Source organism: Pithys albifrons, chromosome 11 (genome assembly GCF_047495875.1).
Source record: "Pithys albifrons albifrons isolate INPA30051 chromosome 11, PitAlb_v1, whole genome shotgun sequence".
Lineage (NCBI taxonomy): Eukaryota > Metazoa > Chordata > Aves > Passeriformes > Thamnophilidae > Pithys > Pithys albifrons.
This window is the reverse complement of record NC_092468.1, coordinates 26,085,760-26,101,706: the sequence shown is the minus strand read 5'-3', so window position 1 is coordinate 26,101,706 and position 15,947 is coordinate 26,085,760.

Genomic DNA, 15,947 nt, shown 5'->3' with positions numbered 1-15,947 from the left:
CGGAGATGCCCCAAATCCCAACGGATCTGGGCACAGAGGAGCCCACACGTCGCACTGGGAGTTGTCAGCTGTTGTGAAGGTTTTCCTACAACAGGACACTCAGAAGAGCCAGGAAGCACCTGCTAAAGGTGCCCACGCACAATCCACGTGTTTTCCCAGAGAACAGGCGTGTGCTTGGAGAGTCAAACCCCACAGCAAAGCATCCAAGAAGTCTGGATAAATGAGCACACTCACAGGGCACAGAGCCCTGAGCAGGTGCACAGGGAGCACGTTTGGGGTTGACTTTTTAAACAAATAAATCATCTTGACTCCCTCCAAATTCAATCTCACATTCACAAATGCCCAGATGCTGCCAGATGTGCTGAGCCTGGGAAAGTATGTAACTGTTAGACCCTGTTCTGCAGATCCTGAGTCTAAGTCAGACAACCTCATTTTCAGTATCCTGCCACAAGCCTTTCCTACCAGAATTCCTGAAGTTGTTAGAATCATAGTCTAGAGAAAATTAAAACTTATTCAGTGCACATTGCCTTTGGTGTCAAAATGGGCCTTTCTTTCTCATAAATGACAAAAAACAAGCCTTAAGGGACAGAAATGAGATTTATTTTCTAGGAAAAGGAGCAATGATTTTGTTTTCCCAGCCATTTCCCAGCATTTTTATTGCAGAATTTGTATTACTCACTCCTGTGCCTGCACTCAGCCAGGCACCTGACACCATCCAGCAGCACGATGTTCCCAAGCTGAGCTGCCTCCTGACTCAGTCTGGTATTATTTCACTGTCTCATGTCTCACTGCCCCTGACAGACCTGCCAGACACCCTTTAACAGGGAAGGTATCACAGATCCTGGAGCCCTGGCAGGGGCCTCTCTGCCACCCTGACTGCTTGGAGGAGACAGTGCCTAAGTTCAAATTCCTTTGGCAATATCCAGCTTCCCTTCAGTCTGTAATTCCAATTAGAACAGAACACAGATCTTTGGGCAATGGTTTGGTATCACTCACTGAGTATCTCCAATCTCCAGCAACAGGCACTGGGAAATCTGGGAGCAGGTCAAACCTGCCCTGGCTCCCTGTTTAGTGAAAACAAGTCTTAAAACCCCAAATCTGTTCAAACAGAAATTGTTATCTAACCCTTTTCTACAAGGGAACATCTGCCAGTGTCTGGGTCCATCCCATTTCACTTTGTCTGCTGGTAAGAGAATTCATGAGAGAAACTGTGTGGTTTCATTTCACCACTCCCAGTGAAATATTAATGAGGTTTTTTATTCTCCTCAGATTCTCAGAACAGCTACACCCTTTACCTACTGCCAGATTTGAGTGGGGATGACAGCAAAGGTCACCGTGGCAGTGGGAGCTGCAAACTGCCCAGGCACAGGATGGGTTTCAGCACTGAGCACTGTCAAGTTCACTTGCAGATGAGCAGGAATCCTAAATGTCAGTCTGCTTATCCCCCACTGAAAACATTGCAATCAATGTGGAATGGTGAGTGCAAATCATGAGCAGAGCAGCAACTCCCTGGGGTGTCTGTCGGGTATTTACTGCAAGTGCAGCCCCACAGCCACGAGCAGGCAGGGAACATTGCTCTGTGTAAATGTTATGGGCACATTGAAAAGAAACAAGCATTCAAGTAGAAAAAAAAGGAACAAAATAAAGCCAAATTCCAGGGGAAATTATATCACAGTCTGAAAGGCTCGAGGCTGGTGCCTTTTCAAAGGCAGAGAAAATGGCCCATGTTTTCCCAACGCAACTGGAAGTTGCGAAACAAGTTGCAGGTGAAACAACAGAAGGAACATCTGTAGTGAAAATGAACAAACACTTGTCTTCACGCTGGGGGATTAAACGGAATTCTTTGCCTGCTGGAAGAGTAATGATCCATCTCGAGCAGTTAACGAGAGGCAGCTGCACCAGCACCGAGGGCTGAGTCACTGAGATATTCCCACTGCTCCTGACTGAGATATTCCCACTGCTCCTGACTGAGCCATTCCCACTGCTCCTGACTGAGCCATTCCCACTGCTCCTGACTGAGCCATTCCCACTGCTCCTCACTGAGATATTCCCACTGCTCCTGACTGAGATATTCCCACTGCTCCTGACTGAGCCATTCCCACTGCTCCTGACTGAGCCATTCCCACTGCTCCTGACTGAGATATTCCCACTGCTCCTGACTGAGATATTCCCACTGCTCCTGACTGAGCCATTCCCACTGCTCCTGACTGAGCCATTCCCACTGCTCCGTGCCTGAGCCATTCCCACTGCTCCTGACTGAGCCATTCCCACTGCTCCGTGCCTGCAGTCACTGAGCCATTCCCACTGTTCCCTGCCTGAGCCATTCCCACTGCTCCGTGCCCGCAGCTGGGCAGGATCTACAACTGCTGCACAGCCCTGTCCTGCTGCCCACCCACAGCCTGCCCCCCTCATCCTCATCCCACTGCCCAGAGCAGCCCATGGCAGGAAAATTCAGATTCCCCCAACGTGCCAGGAACTCTGAAGGAAAGCTCCTTCACTTATTAACTGTTTTCCTAAGGAAACACACACCCTGCCTTTATATTACCTGCATTCTCCAAACCCAGGAATAAAATGACTATCCTTCCATTTTGGATGGGAAACACTGAAGTCACTGCCAGGGATATTTCCTTTCCTCACCTGCCCACACACTGTATGGGAGCAGACTGGGGGAGTCTGTCCCCACATCACCACAACACACCAGCCAGGTGTGTTGTATCAGGTGTACACCAGGCAGGTGTATTTGTATCAAAGCAAAAAGGGGGAACATTTTCACTTCTACTTAACTTCACCCCCACTGATTACCCATAATGTCTCAGTTTCTCTTATCTGTTTCCTAAGTAATAGGCCACAAAGATATTCCTGAATTCCAGAGCTCCCACTCACTTGGATTACAACTATTTGTAAAAGTCCAAGTATGCCAACACTTAGCACACACCTCTGTATCTGCTCTAGGTACACAACTGCTAAATTCAGTTATTCTAACAGCACTTTCTACAAGAAACAGTGTTGGCTTCTCAGCAGCATCACTGCAACATTATTTAACCCATTAATTTTATTAGCAAGAATAAATTAAAATCTTACTGTGCAGAATTGTGTCTTCTTTGAATCCAACTGTAGAAGTTGTGGCTCCTCTGCAGGAATGACTTTCTGTCACCCCCTGACAAGTCACACCTTCTGCTGAGTGCAGAGGGACCTCAGAGCACCTTCACAAGCAGGAAACCTTTTCCCTGTTAATGACAGAGGCACAGCAGAGGAAAGGAGGACCTGTGGTTCTCTTCTACACCATCACCCATTCAGGAAGCCTCAGAACTCCTTAAAGCTCCAAACTAGTGATCAGAACCAGCTGAGTGTTCTACAATGGGACAACATGAATTAATTTTCATTATTCATTCTTACTCCCAAATCTGCACTTGTTGGGATTTCAAATGGGATCATTCAGACAGAATTACAGGTGATTTTGTGGTGTGTGAGAGGAGCTTCTGTTATGATCAAAGGAAGAAACCCAAAGCTTTACAGTGTCTCACATGACACTATTTAAGAATTTTAACTTTCATTCTACTCACATGCACCTTATTTGTTGCGTTTGTAACTGTCCAGGGAGTCACATTCCTGGCTCTCTTCCCGTTTTCACGGGTGTAAAATGTCGGTGCCTTCAGCCAGAGGCTGATGTTGTATCCTCAGCACAGCCCAGCACACTCCTAAGGGAAGGTCAAACAGAGCAATTGAAGAAACATCAATCCCCACCACCTGCAGTGACCTCTGCCAAGAGCTGGAGACCCTGTCAGGGCTGGGGACACAGGAGCACATTTCACTTCTGCCTTGCTCAGCTTTGGAACATCAAGTTCAGCCCCTCTTGACAATTCTGAACATCTTTTGTTCTATTTTTACCCCCTAAAAGACAGGATAACATCCCTAAAAGCAGAGTGGGAACATCAAAACAACATCTGGAGCCAAAGCTCAGCCCCTGGAATGAGGGAACCCAGTCTTTGCAAAGAGCTCCCCAGAACATGCAGTAATTCCAGAAGTGGCTCTCAGACCTGTGTCCTGTCAGGAGGGGCTGTCACAGGTTTGCAGGGCTGTGGAGCCAAGGTTCCTGCAGCCAAGGAATGGTTTCCTCTCAGGGACACACCTGCAGATAGTCTTGACATAATTATAGCAGAATTTAATTTGGAAGAGGCTGTTTGATTTTCCAAATAAAGAAATCCTTCTCCTTAAATTAATTGAATGTACTTAGGAAATTATTTTTTTAAAAAGGCAAAAATGAAGGATGAAGGGAAGCATTTGACAAGTTGTGACTTGGGACACTGAAGGATTTTCCTTTGTGAAGGAAAGATTTGTCTTTACACACTGCCAGGGCTCCTGACACACAGCAGAGGCTCATTTTCCCACTTGCATTGCTGGGGGCTTCTTTTCATCACTCTTAATTACCTTTAGATTTATATTGGTGATACAACTACCCCACTCTAAATGTCTCTGGCTTAGCTGTTTTCAGTAGAAACCCTGGCACCAAAAATATGAGAGATACCTGCATGTGCAACATCTAAATAGCCATGAGACACAAACCCCACAGATCTTGCTCACACACCTGTGCTACAAAAGCCAAGTTCTGCCCCTTGTTGGTCCTTCACAGGGGTGACAGAAATGACAACTAAGGCTGGAACACAATGGAGCTCACCTTCATTTTCATGATTAAATGGTAAAACTGGGCTGGACAGATCTGGCTGAGGAAGGGAAGAGTAAGAGTTTGGTGCATTTCTTCACTCAAGGCAGCTTTTTCTTCAATGAAATCCCCCAGCCACAACAGGTCTGAAGCTGGAAAACAAACCCTGCTGACAGTCACACTCACAAAACATTCCCCCTGAGCCATGTTCCGTTTCCAAGAGCAGCTTCCAGTGGCCCATGGTCATCTGACAGCCAATGCAGACCAAATTCTCCAGCTCCAAAATCCTTCCACATGACACAGCCAGGACAAGAGGAACAAGAGTCTGTGAAGTCCCGGGAATGCCACAAAGCCTGGATGGATGTTCCAGGAAGAGGCTTCACTTCAAAGGGCCCAAGAATAGGAATGAGTGAAAAATGTCAAGTACCAGCTGAGCTAGAAGAGCTGCTCAGATCAACCAGGACTGTTCCCACACACCCCTGAAGGGCTATGATGAAAGCAGCTTGCACAGGACACTGTGTAGGTTGTTGGGAGCACAGAGAAGGGCCATGTCTGAGCAGAGTGAGAAGCAGCACAGACTGTGCATGGGCAGAGCTGGCTGGAGAAGGGGTGGCAGTGATGGCAGCAGAGCCAGGAGCTGCCCCTCTGCAGCTCAGTCAGTAACTAATTAACACAGTCATCAGTCTGACAGAGCAGCTACATTTCCCTCTTGCTGCTCTTCAAGCATTACTGAACAAACCAGGGATACTCATTCTCAGACTAAGCTACAATCACTGTTGATTATCATCCTATTAAATTCAGTGGAATTACTTAAGTGCCTCCTCTGTAATTAGCACTGGCTAATGGCTAATGGCAATTGGTTTGAGTCATTTTAACACACACTTCCCAGGTTTCACTTTGTATAATGAAATAAAAATGACATTTGGACACAGGATGAGGCAAAACACTTTCTCAGCATCCAACTAACTATCTCTTTTGTGTGTTTTCCAGAGAGGGGGTTTGATCTTGATTTTCCTGCACGTTTTCCTGCTGTTTAGCAAGTTTAGCAGTGGCTTAGCTTTGTTCAGCAGTGGATCAGCAACTGGCACACCACAGAAAAGGAGCAGCAATCACAGCAAAGACTAATGGAGCTTTAAAGTACTGCTAATAAATACAATATGAAAAACCTGCTTTGAACTGAAGACACTGGGCTAAAATCCCACCCAGTGCCACCCCTGCCATGGGCAGGGACCCCTTCCATCCCTGGTCACTCCAAGCCCCATCCAACCTGGCCTTGGACACTCCCAGGGCTGGGGCAGCCACAGCTTCTCTGCCCACCCTGTGCCAGGGCCTGCCCACCCTCCCAGGGAGGGATTGCTTCATAATATCAAACACAATTTTCCCTCCGAGTCTGAGAGAGGGAAGAAGTGAAGCAGAGGACAGACCCCAGTGGGCTCTGCTCTCTGCTGGAAGCACATGGAACACCCAGGGCCTTCAGCACAAGGTCCTCTATGGTTCTCCTCATAGTCCAGATTAGGCTTGTGCTCCATGGGAAAGGAGGAATGGAAATTACAGGCACTTTTAACCTCAGCCAGACACACAGTGAGCAAACAGCAGAGCTTCACTGTTCCTTCTGCAGTAATGAGGGAGTAAAACCTGGGAACTGAGTTTTAGAAACTAGAAGGAAATAGAAAGTACAAAAAGTGTTGAAGACTTTTGTCCTAATGTCAATACAATTAAAGTTGTATTTCCAGTGATTTTTAAAACTCCATAAGCACTGTGGGCTGCGCTAATGAAGAGTGAGGAGTGTGAACTCCCGGACAGCAGCCCAGCAGGGAGCTCAGCCCATGAACTGTGTGTCATTTGGGGACAGTGGCCCAGCTCCCAAACCTGCTGCCCTTCTGCAGTGCCCCGGAGGAACGAGGCGTCTGCGCCAGCAGGTCGGCAGAGGGAGCCGCTGCCCCGCGTTATCCCGAGCCGCGTTATCCCGAGCCGCTGCTGCCCCGGTTATCCATCCCACGAGCCGCTGCTGCCCCGGGTTATCCATCCCACGAGCCGCTGCCCCGCGTTATCCCGAGCCGCTGCTGCCCCGGTTATCCATCCCACGAGCCGCTGCTGCCTCCCGTTATCCATCCCACGAGCCGCTGCTGCCCCGGGTTATCCATCCCACGAGCCGCTGCCCCGCGTTATCCCGAGCCGCTGCTGCCCCGGTTATCCATCCCACGAGCCGCTGCTGCCCCGGGTTATCCATCCCACGAGCCGCTGCTGCCCCGGGTTATCCATCCCACGAGCCGCTGCTGCCCCGGGTTATCCATCCCATGAGCCGCTGCCCCGCGTTATCCCGAGCCGCGTTATCCCCAGCCGCTGCTGCCTCCCGTTATCCATCCCACGAGCCGCTGCTGCCCCGGGGTATCCATCCCACGAGCCGCTGCTGCCCCGGGTTATCCAACCCACGAGCCGCTGCTGCCCCGGGTTATCCATCCCACGAGCCGCTGCTGCCCCGGGTTATCCATCCCACGAGCCGCGGGCAGCGCTCGGGCACTCCGGCCATGCTCGGCTGCTGCCCGTGTGGCTCTCGCTGCCCAGGGGCGACTCCGCGGCCAAGGAGGGCGCTCTGTTCACGAGTCGGGCAGAAGGTTCAGCTGTGGGAGCCCTTGCCTGTGTGTCCCTCCTGCCGCGTTCAGCTCCGCAGGGAGCGGTGTTTGGGCACCGGTGTGTGGGCACCCTGCCGTGTGCCCGGGCACACAGGGCGGCAGAACGCAGAGAGGTCGGCCCGTTACTCACTGCCAGACACCTCAGGTGACACATTCCTCATTTTTCTCACTTCTGTAGCTCAGCCCTGGGGTCAGACTCCCGCCTGTCCCCGCTCCGGTGGCTCCGGTCCCCGCGGGAGGGCAGCGCTGTCACCCCCGCACCGGGGCTGGGCTGGGGCCGCCACGCACGGGGGAGCAGCACAACAAACACCGGGGACATTCGGCAGCACAACAAACACCAGGGACATTCAACAGCACAACAAACACCAGGGACATTCAGCAGCACAACAAACACCGGGGACATTCGGCAGCACAACAAACACCAGGGACATTCAGCAGCACTCCTGCTGCTGCTCTATTAAAGATGCTTTACCAGCGCAGTTTCTCCACACATTTTCTGCATGCACAGCCAAGCAGACGGTTCGTTCCGGTCCCAGCTCATCCAGGGGAATTGGGAAGGGCTGAGTGGCCTCTTCCTCCTGTATCTCCCAGGTGATGCTACGATACACTTATGGTGACACAGTCACTTTGATTGCAGGTTATCTCGGGTGAGAGGTCTCCTGATGTTTCTCTTGCCTTATTTCTGAGGCAGAGCAGCAGCTTCACTGCCTGGGGCTGTGACACTGCTGGGAGCGAGTCCCTCAGGGCTGGTCTGCACGGGCAGGGTGGCACTGACCCAGCAGTGAGCCACCTCCTGCCTCCCTGATGCTGCCCACACACACACACACAGACCTCGGGGATCCGTGGAGTTAAAACATTTAATCTCACTTCTGCTCCTGCTACTGAGCTGACTTGAGTCGGTTTGCAGGGCTGGGAGAGCAGAATTTGGCTGGAGTGTTCTCTTCTGTCCCATTGTGGCATTCCTAGTGCTCACCCCACAGCAAGAGCAAAACAAAATGAGTTTGTGAAATCAAATCTTCAAAAATCCTCTCTGCCAAGTCAGAGATGCTTTTATTGTGCAAGGTCTGGAGGCAGTTGGGGGAGTTCAGCCATATAAAAAAAGTGTTTGTTTTAAATGCACTCCCCTTTGTTCCAGAAGAACCATGTCCACCAGGGTCTGTTCCCTCCCCACCCCCAAAGGCACTGACGGGGGGAGCAGCTTCTCCTGGCAGCTCAGAGTGCCCAGGGGACACATCTCCAAACCCAGGTGTCCCAGACAAGCCTCTGGGACCTCTCATGTGTTTCAGCTCCTGAAGCAAAGCACAACTGCCAGCAGCTCTTCCCTCCTCTTGGGAACTCAGAACAGAGGGGGTTTTGTGGCAAAATCAAGTATAAACAAGAATTGAGATAAGTCTGGATAGTCAAAGATATTTCTTTAAATCCACATTTTCTGTGTACTTTCTGTTTGCTCCACAGCACAGAGTAGCTCCTCGCTGCATGGAAAGGACTCAGCAGAAGCAACACAAAGGTCTTCATAAGCAGGAAAACCCCCTTTCTTTTCAAAATACCTCTCTCTTTTTAAAATGCCCCCTGCCCTCTGGACAGCTGGAGTACTTGTCACTGCCATTCAGGGCGCAGTTTCCTTGTCCAATCTGCACCTGAGGAGCTCTCACAGGTTTTCTTAATGATTCCATGTGTTTATATTTCTAATATGAAACCTTTTGTTACATTTCATTATGGAACAAGCCATTGTTTCTAATAGAACCTTGGAAATTTCTGCCTGTGCTGTAACCCAGTCCTAAAATTATGCCAAAGCACTGACAGGGGCTTGAAGATCTTGAAAAGGATGATAAAAAACTCAGAGACTCTGCATCTTTGACCTCAAAACAATATTCTAAGCCATGTTATTAAATTAAGTCTAACTTAGGTGTCAAATATATGAAATGCTTCAATTGGATCATGGTTAATATATATAAAAACATCTCCCAGAACTTCTACTTTAAACTGTATGTTCTATCCTAAATAATTCAAATAAGTCAGTAATTCCCCATCTGCAGGAATCAACAGTCAGTGAAAGTTCTCTGAACCCCTTGTAGAGCATCTGTGGTTCCTGGGCACTTCCAGGGGGCCGTGGTGTTGTTCTTGTCAAGAATGTGTTGGTTTTCAGTCAGTGTTTGCTGTAAAAAGGCAATTCCTGGGCGCCTTTGGGGCTGTTTGGAGCACTCAGGACCTCCCTCCTTGCCTGCTCCAAGTCCTTCTCTCCAGGGTATTTCTCACGTGAGTTTATTTACACTAAAAGTTGCTGTTTCGGGAGCAGCAGCAGCGCCCAGAGTGTCCCGTGCGCAGCTGGGAGCAGCTGGAGCTGCAGCAGCACAGGAGGGCTCAGACTGCTGGGAGCACAAACCCTGCACCAAGAAACACACAGCACAGGCAGAATGAGGGCAGAGAAGCTGCACACCCGCATTCCAGGCAGGACACAACTTATTTAACTCCTTCTCCTTCAGGGCATGAACTGTTGCAACTCAGTGGTACGTTGGCACCAGAGGGGGAGACGATGAAAGGCAGGACAGTGACACCAAGGCAGATCCGTGTCCCCAGAGCCCTCAGAGTGCAGGGGTGCAGGGAGCAGGTGCAGGAGGCTGGGCCAGCAGCACCAGTCACAGGGGGGAGTTCTCCCCACAGGGCACTCTTGGAAAAAGGAATCTCAGGTGCATTTCCATGTGAAAGTTCACCCAGCCCCAGTGCTCTGGGTGGGCACTTCCATCCAGCTCCTTGCATCAATTCCCACAGCCCTGCTGGGTGGCTGCAGGAGGTCCTGATGACCAGGGGACAGCACTGTAACCCTTCTCTTCCACAGACATTCACTGTACCAGACAGAAAGATTTCATTCTCTTCTTGACCTCTCCAAAGTCAGGCTACACCTGTGTTTCCTCTGGGTTCCAAGCTCTAGTGTGTGAAGACTAAAAGGAACAAAAGCCATTTCACTGTTCCCTGAAATCCCTTCATACAGTTCCAGAGTGTCTCAAAAGCTGCAGGGATTTGTGTAGTTTGTCTCAGACAGACAGAACACATTTTCAAGCGTGGAGATGCACACGCTTTATCCTGAGGAATTTTTATGACAGATTATCACTGGTTTTTTTCTCACAGAATTGGGTGGGAGTCTGACTGAATCAGACATGAATAAGGGCTGAACCAACCCCTCAGGACCTGGTTCACTGGAGACTCAAAATGCAGAAGCAGCACCCCTGAGTTCACTTCCAGAGTGAAAAGAAGACTAAAATGAAATATTAATGTTTCCAGTGGAAGTTCATGTGACTGCTTTGAATACATCTCATCTTCCAGTACCCAGACTAGAAGAGCTGTGGTGATTGCAGTCACAGAGACTGTGCCCTGACTTTGGGACAGCATTATCAGCCTGGCAGGGCAGCAATCCCAAATTCGGGGGCACCTGAAGTCCCCAGAGGGACCACCTGAGTCCCAGAGCCTGCCCAGCCCACTGCAGTTATCTCTGTTACCAAGACCCACTTTGCATCCTTGTGTGTTTAAAGTAGTTGGAATCACAGGAATATTCTCAATTACACGACCTTTAATGTCATATTTGATAGCCCTGGAAAATCTATTGGAAAACCACAGCACTGGTACCTGCTATAAAAAATCTCAGGATTTCTAGACCTCTGCCTTCCGAGCCTGTCTGTAACTCAGCTCAGCTCAGAAATCCTGCTCAGGTTCAGGTCGTATCTCATGGAACAGAATTTACTGTCTCTGGAATTGTGCCCAGCTTCAGCTGGGGCAGCCACGGCACCACAGGGAGCTCCTGTCTCAGAGGGGTTCTTGGTGGGATGAGCTGAGCACACCGAGGGCCACCCCACCCAGAAACACACACAGACCTGAACCACAACGTGCCCCTCTGTGCCCCCCTGTCTGCTCAGGGGAGCCCTCTGGTCACAGGGGCAGAGCTGCACCATGTGCCCCTCTGAGCCCCTCTGTGGCCCCCTGGGCAGACAGGGCCGTGCCAAGGAGACCCTCTGGTCACAGGGGCAGAGTTGCACCACACACCCCTCTGAGCCCCTCTGTGCCCCCCTGAGCAGACAGGGCCATGCCAAGGAGACCCTCTGGTCACAGGGGCAGAGCTGCACCACACACCCCTCTGAGCCCCTCTGTGCCCCCCTGAGCAGACAGGGCCATGCCAAGGAGACCCTCTGGTCACAGGGGCAGAGCTGCACCATGTGCCCCTCTGAGCCCCTCTGTGCCCCCCTGAGCAGACAGGGCCATGCCAAGGAGACCCTCTGGACACAGGGGCAGAGCTGCACCACACACCCCTCTGAGCCCCCCCTGAGCAGACAGGGCCGTGCCAAGGAGACCCTCTGGTCACAGGGCAGAGTTCCAGCACACACCCCTCGGTGCCAGGGGCAGCTCTGCAGGCACGAGGGCCCAGGGGCAGTGCAGGGGCTCCAGCAGCTCCAGCCACAGCAGCAATGGCCCTGCACAAGGGGCAGGGGCAGGGCAGGCCCCTCAGCTGACCCATCCGTGTGTGGCCTGGGCAAGCACTGCCTTGCCTTAAACACTCCATGATGCTGTGAGGGAATTCTCCTTCAGAGATTCTCCAAGAATGTGTTCCTATGTGGGAGCTGGAGTGCAGAGGAATGTGTGTGGATTTGAAAACAGGATGAGCTGGATTCCCTTTGAATTCCAGCTGGTCCCAGGGTGCCAGGAATCCCTGCCCCAGCTGTTCCAGAGCCCAGGGCAAACTGAGCTGCCAGGCCAGGGCTCCCAGAGTGGCAGTGCCAGTGGCACAGCCCTCACCTCAGCTGCACTGAGGGCTCAGCACAGCCTGCTGATGTTCCACTCGCAGGTTAAACAAGAGAATTTCAGCTGATTTTGACCTTGACCTGTTTGAGGAAGTTTTGAGTAACAGCTGAGTAAGGACTGAGGGGCTGTAAGCAGAGATTCCACCCAGACACGACTCAAGCCAAGGCACGTGCACTGACCTGGGAGAGAAACACTCCCCAAAGCTGCTCTCTGGGTAAGGCAGTTCAGGGCTCCAGGGCTGGGACAGCAGCGTTTCATCAGCACCAGAGTCTCTCCAGGACCTTCTGGAAGGAGGGGGAAAAGTGTCAGTTCAGGGATAATGCAAATGCAGCGAGCTCTGCTCATGGCAGTGCCTCTCCACCAGCCCTTCCTTTAAATGCTTCCAACAAGGGCTGCACAGACTCACACCTGGGAAGGTACAGGGGTAATTTGCACCCACTTACAGCTCCATTTGCAGAGGTATAAAAATAGCCCAGAACAGGGATCTGGCCCGTTCCTTGTAATGGTTATTGGAAACATAACTAGAAGAACTATTTTAGCTTCACTAATAACATGAAAATCGGGCAGAAATGTGCCTTTGAACATTCTGTGACAATCTCTTCTGCTATTAGAGATGTGAACACAGTTTCTGCAAAAGTTCTCTTCACTCTTTCATTTGCCAATTAAACCAATTTTTCTTTTAAAATATCTCATTGCAGAGATAGGAACCAGTGTAAACGCAGTCTCTTAGTGCAGGATTAAAAACACTCTTAAATCAATTTACTTTTGTCTTTTCTTTGTTCAGGGGAACATCACATGCATCAGTGTCATCACCACAATTCAGTAAGGTGGAAGTTGGAATCACTACACAAACCAAATTAATTCCCTTTGGCAACAGCAGAGGACCAAAGGTCCTGTCTGGACTTCCCTAAGTACAGGACAGTAATTTCTAGAGCATTTCTTGTTCTCCAGGTGCCATGAGCTCACACTGCAGGATCCTGGGCATCACTGACAGACACAGGACAGCTGGCTCAGAAAAGCACATCCTCAGCAGGTCCTGCCCAGGCCCTCCAGAGAGCCCCCAGTGGGATGGGGAGGGGCATCCTCCAGGGCACAGGGCACCACCGCATCAAAGAATTCCATCCTGTGTTTACAGTGATCCAAAGGCAGATTAACTGTGCTTTGTGCTCCTGCAGGTGTGGGTGTGAACCTGGAGATGGCACTTGAGGAAAGGCAAGTGCGAGCAAAGTCCCAGGTCCTCTGTTAACAGTCAGGCAACATCTGCTGGGTGTCAGCACAACAAACCCCAGCATTTCTAGCCCATGTTTCACCCGGGTTGCTGCATTACAGGAACAGGAGGCCTGTTCTGGCACTGGGCTGAGACACTTCAGAGGGGTTTGGTGGGTGCAAAGATGCCCCTCCTCCCATTCACTCTGAGCTTTAGAGCCAAAATCAGCTGAAAGTGCACAACTACATTCAGTCAATCACTCAAACTAAAATCACCTCATTTCTGTGAAAAGTCTCAGCTTGGTTTCCCAGGAATCCTGACACATGAACCTCTTCAGCAGAGCCCACTTAAGGCAGAGCTCAACAGCAGAGAAGATTTATGAAGCTTCACAAAACTCTTATGAAGTGTGACCTAAACACTGAGTTTTTCATAAAGTCTGAAAATAAGTCAGTGGAATACAACTTCAGATCCTGCTGGGAGCACTCTGGGAAGTGTGAGGGATTACTCCACAGGATGCAGGAAGTTGGATGCTACTCAGATCTCAGGATTTCAGTTAACAGAATGTTCTGAGAGAGCTTTCCTAGAGCTCTGTCACAAGCAGCTCTTTCCATTGCCCTTCCATTCCCACAGCAGCCAAGCACACCCAGGTAAGAGCAAACCCACAAAGAGGGGGCACCTTTGCCAGGCACAAACCCACCGCTGATCTCAGTGGAGGAAGGCAAGGGAGAGCCTAAAGTCAGAGTTTTTAAACGGGGGAAATTAAAGGAGCAAGTATTAGATGAACTGGGAAACAAAATGTAGGACCTGCTGAGCACCCTCCTTCAGCTGTTGATGAGAGGCTGTGATGGCACAGCCACCATGGGGACACCTCCTTCAGCTGTTGGTGAGAGGCTGTGATGGCACAGCCACCATGGGGACACCTCCTTCAGCTGTTGGTGAGAGGCTGTGATGGCACAGCCACCATGGGGACACCTCCTTCAGCTGTTGGTGAGAGGCTGTGATGGCACAGCCACCATGGGGACAACACCTCCTTCAGCTGTTGGTGAGAGGCTGTGATGGCACAGCCACCATGGGGACACCTCCTTCAGCTGTTGGTGAGAGGCTGTGATGGCACAGCCACCATGGGGACACCTCCTTCAGCTGTTGGTGAGAGACTGTGATGGCACAGCCACCATGGGGACAACACCTCCTTCAGCTGTTGGTGAGAGGCTGTGATGGCACAGCCACCATGGGGACAAAGCCCAGGCTGAGGGCAGATGTGTGGCCCAGGGAAGGGGCAAGCCTGTGATTCCATGGCAGGGAAGGGAAGGGTTTCACCCTGCAGGGCTCCAGGTCTCTATTTATAGTTCCCATGAAGTAAAGCAAGCAGGATGTGATGCCCCTGAGGCCAATGCCCTCAGCACTGCCCAGAGCAGCTGGGGGATCCCCCCTCAGCCCACACCCCAACCTTCCCCTCCCACCCCAAACAGAACCAGCAGAGTGTTCCTTTGTGCCCAAAGGGAAGAGCTAAAGCCAAGTGCAGTACCTGGGCCAAACCACCCCCCCCAGCACTCCCCTGTGCTGTTTGCAGCAGGTCTCAGAGCTGACAGCAGTGGCACACACAGGGGTTGGTACCCAGAAAATGGCCATTCTTCCTTAAACTGAACACCTCATACCTTTTTCCATATGGAAAAATTTCCAAATGAAGAATCTAAGGACCATAATGTTGTGAGATAACTGCTCAGCTCCCTGCTGGGCTTTAGGTGTGCTGTGGGGCAGGTCACCACTGCTGCCCCTGGAAAAGGGCCCAGAACTGTGAGCTGTGAAAATTGCATGACCAATATTTTCCTTTCCTTTCTAGGTATAATCTTTTTCAGTAAAATTATCCTTCAGGCCCCCAGTGAACCTTTGCTGCTTGCCAAATTTCAAATAGTTATGGAGACACCCTTAAAGGCCCAGTTGGTCCAAGTGCACACATTCCCTTTTGAGTCCTTGGTTATAAAAAGAATTTGGCTCTACTGGTATATGAAACATTCATTTCAGCATTTTAAAGTAGACTCTGGCAGGAAGAAAATGATGGTCTTTGCCTCACCTTGTTTCCAGGAGTTCTTAAGAGCTTTCCCTCTGCAACCCAGAAAAGCTGGAGCCCAGCATCTCCTTAAGCTCAGCCTGACTCAGTCTGTGACCACCAGAGGATTAGGAACAAATTGGACACTTATCCACTGTTCCCTCATCAAAGGGCTGAGCCAAAGCTGCCTGAAAGTCTGTTCCCAGTTTTTCCAGCAGCTCAGCTCAGGTGCCAACCCCCCTGAGCCAGGGCAGCACAGCAGGGCAGACACAGGGAACAGCCCTGGGCAGGGCAGGGATGGGCAGCAGCACCTGCAGGGATGGGGCCAGACCATCTGCCCCCAACAGGCACCCAAACCTGTGTCCATGCCCCCTGCCCCTGTGCCCAAACTGTGTCCAGGCCCCCTGCCCCTGTGCCCAAACTGTGTCCAGGCCCCCTGCCCCTGTGCCCAAACTGTGTCCAGGCCCCCTGCCCCTGTGCCAGGCCCCCAAACCTCCCTCCATGCCCCCTCCCCTGTGATGCTGCCTCCTCAGAGCTGGCTGAGCCAGCCCCATCACACAGGGCATTATGCAAGCGGGAAATTAAACATTCAGAGGTTCCTCTCCCAGCCTG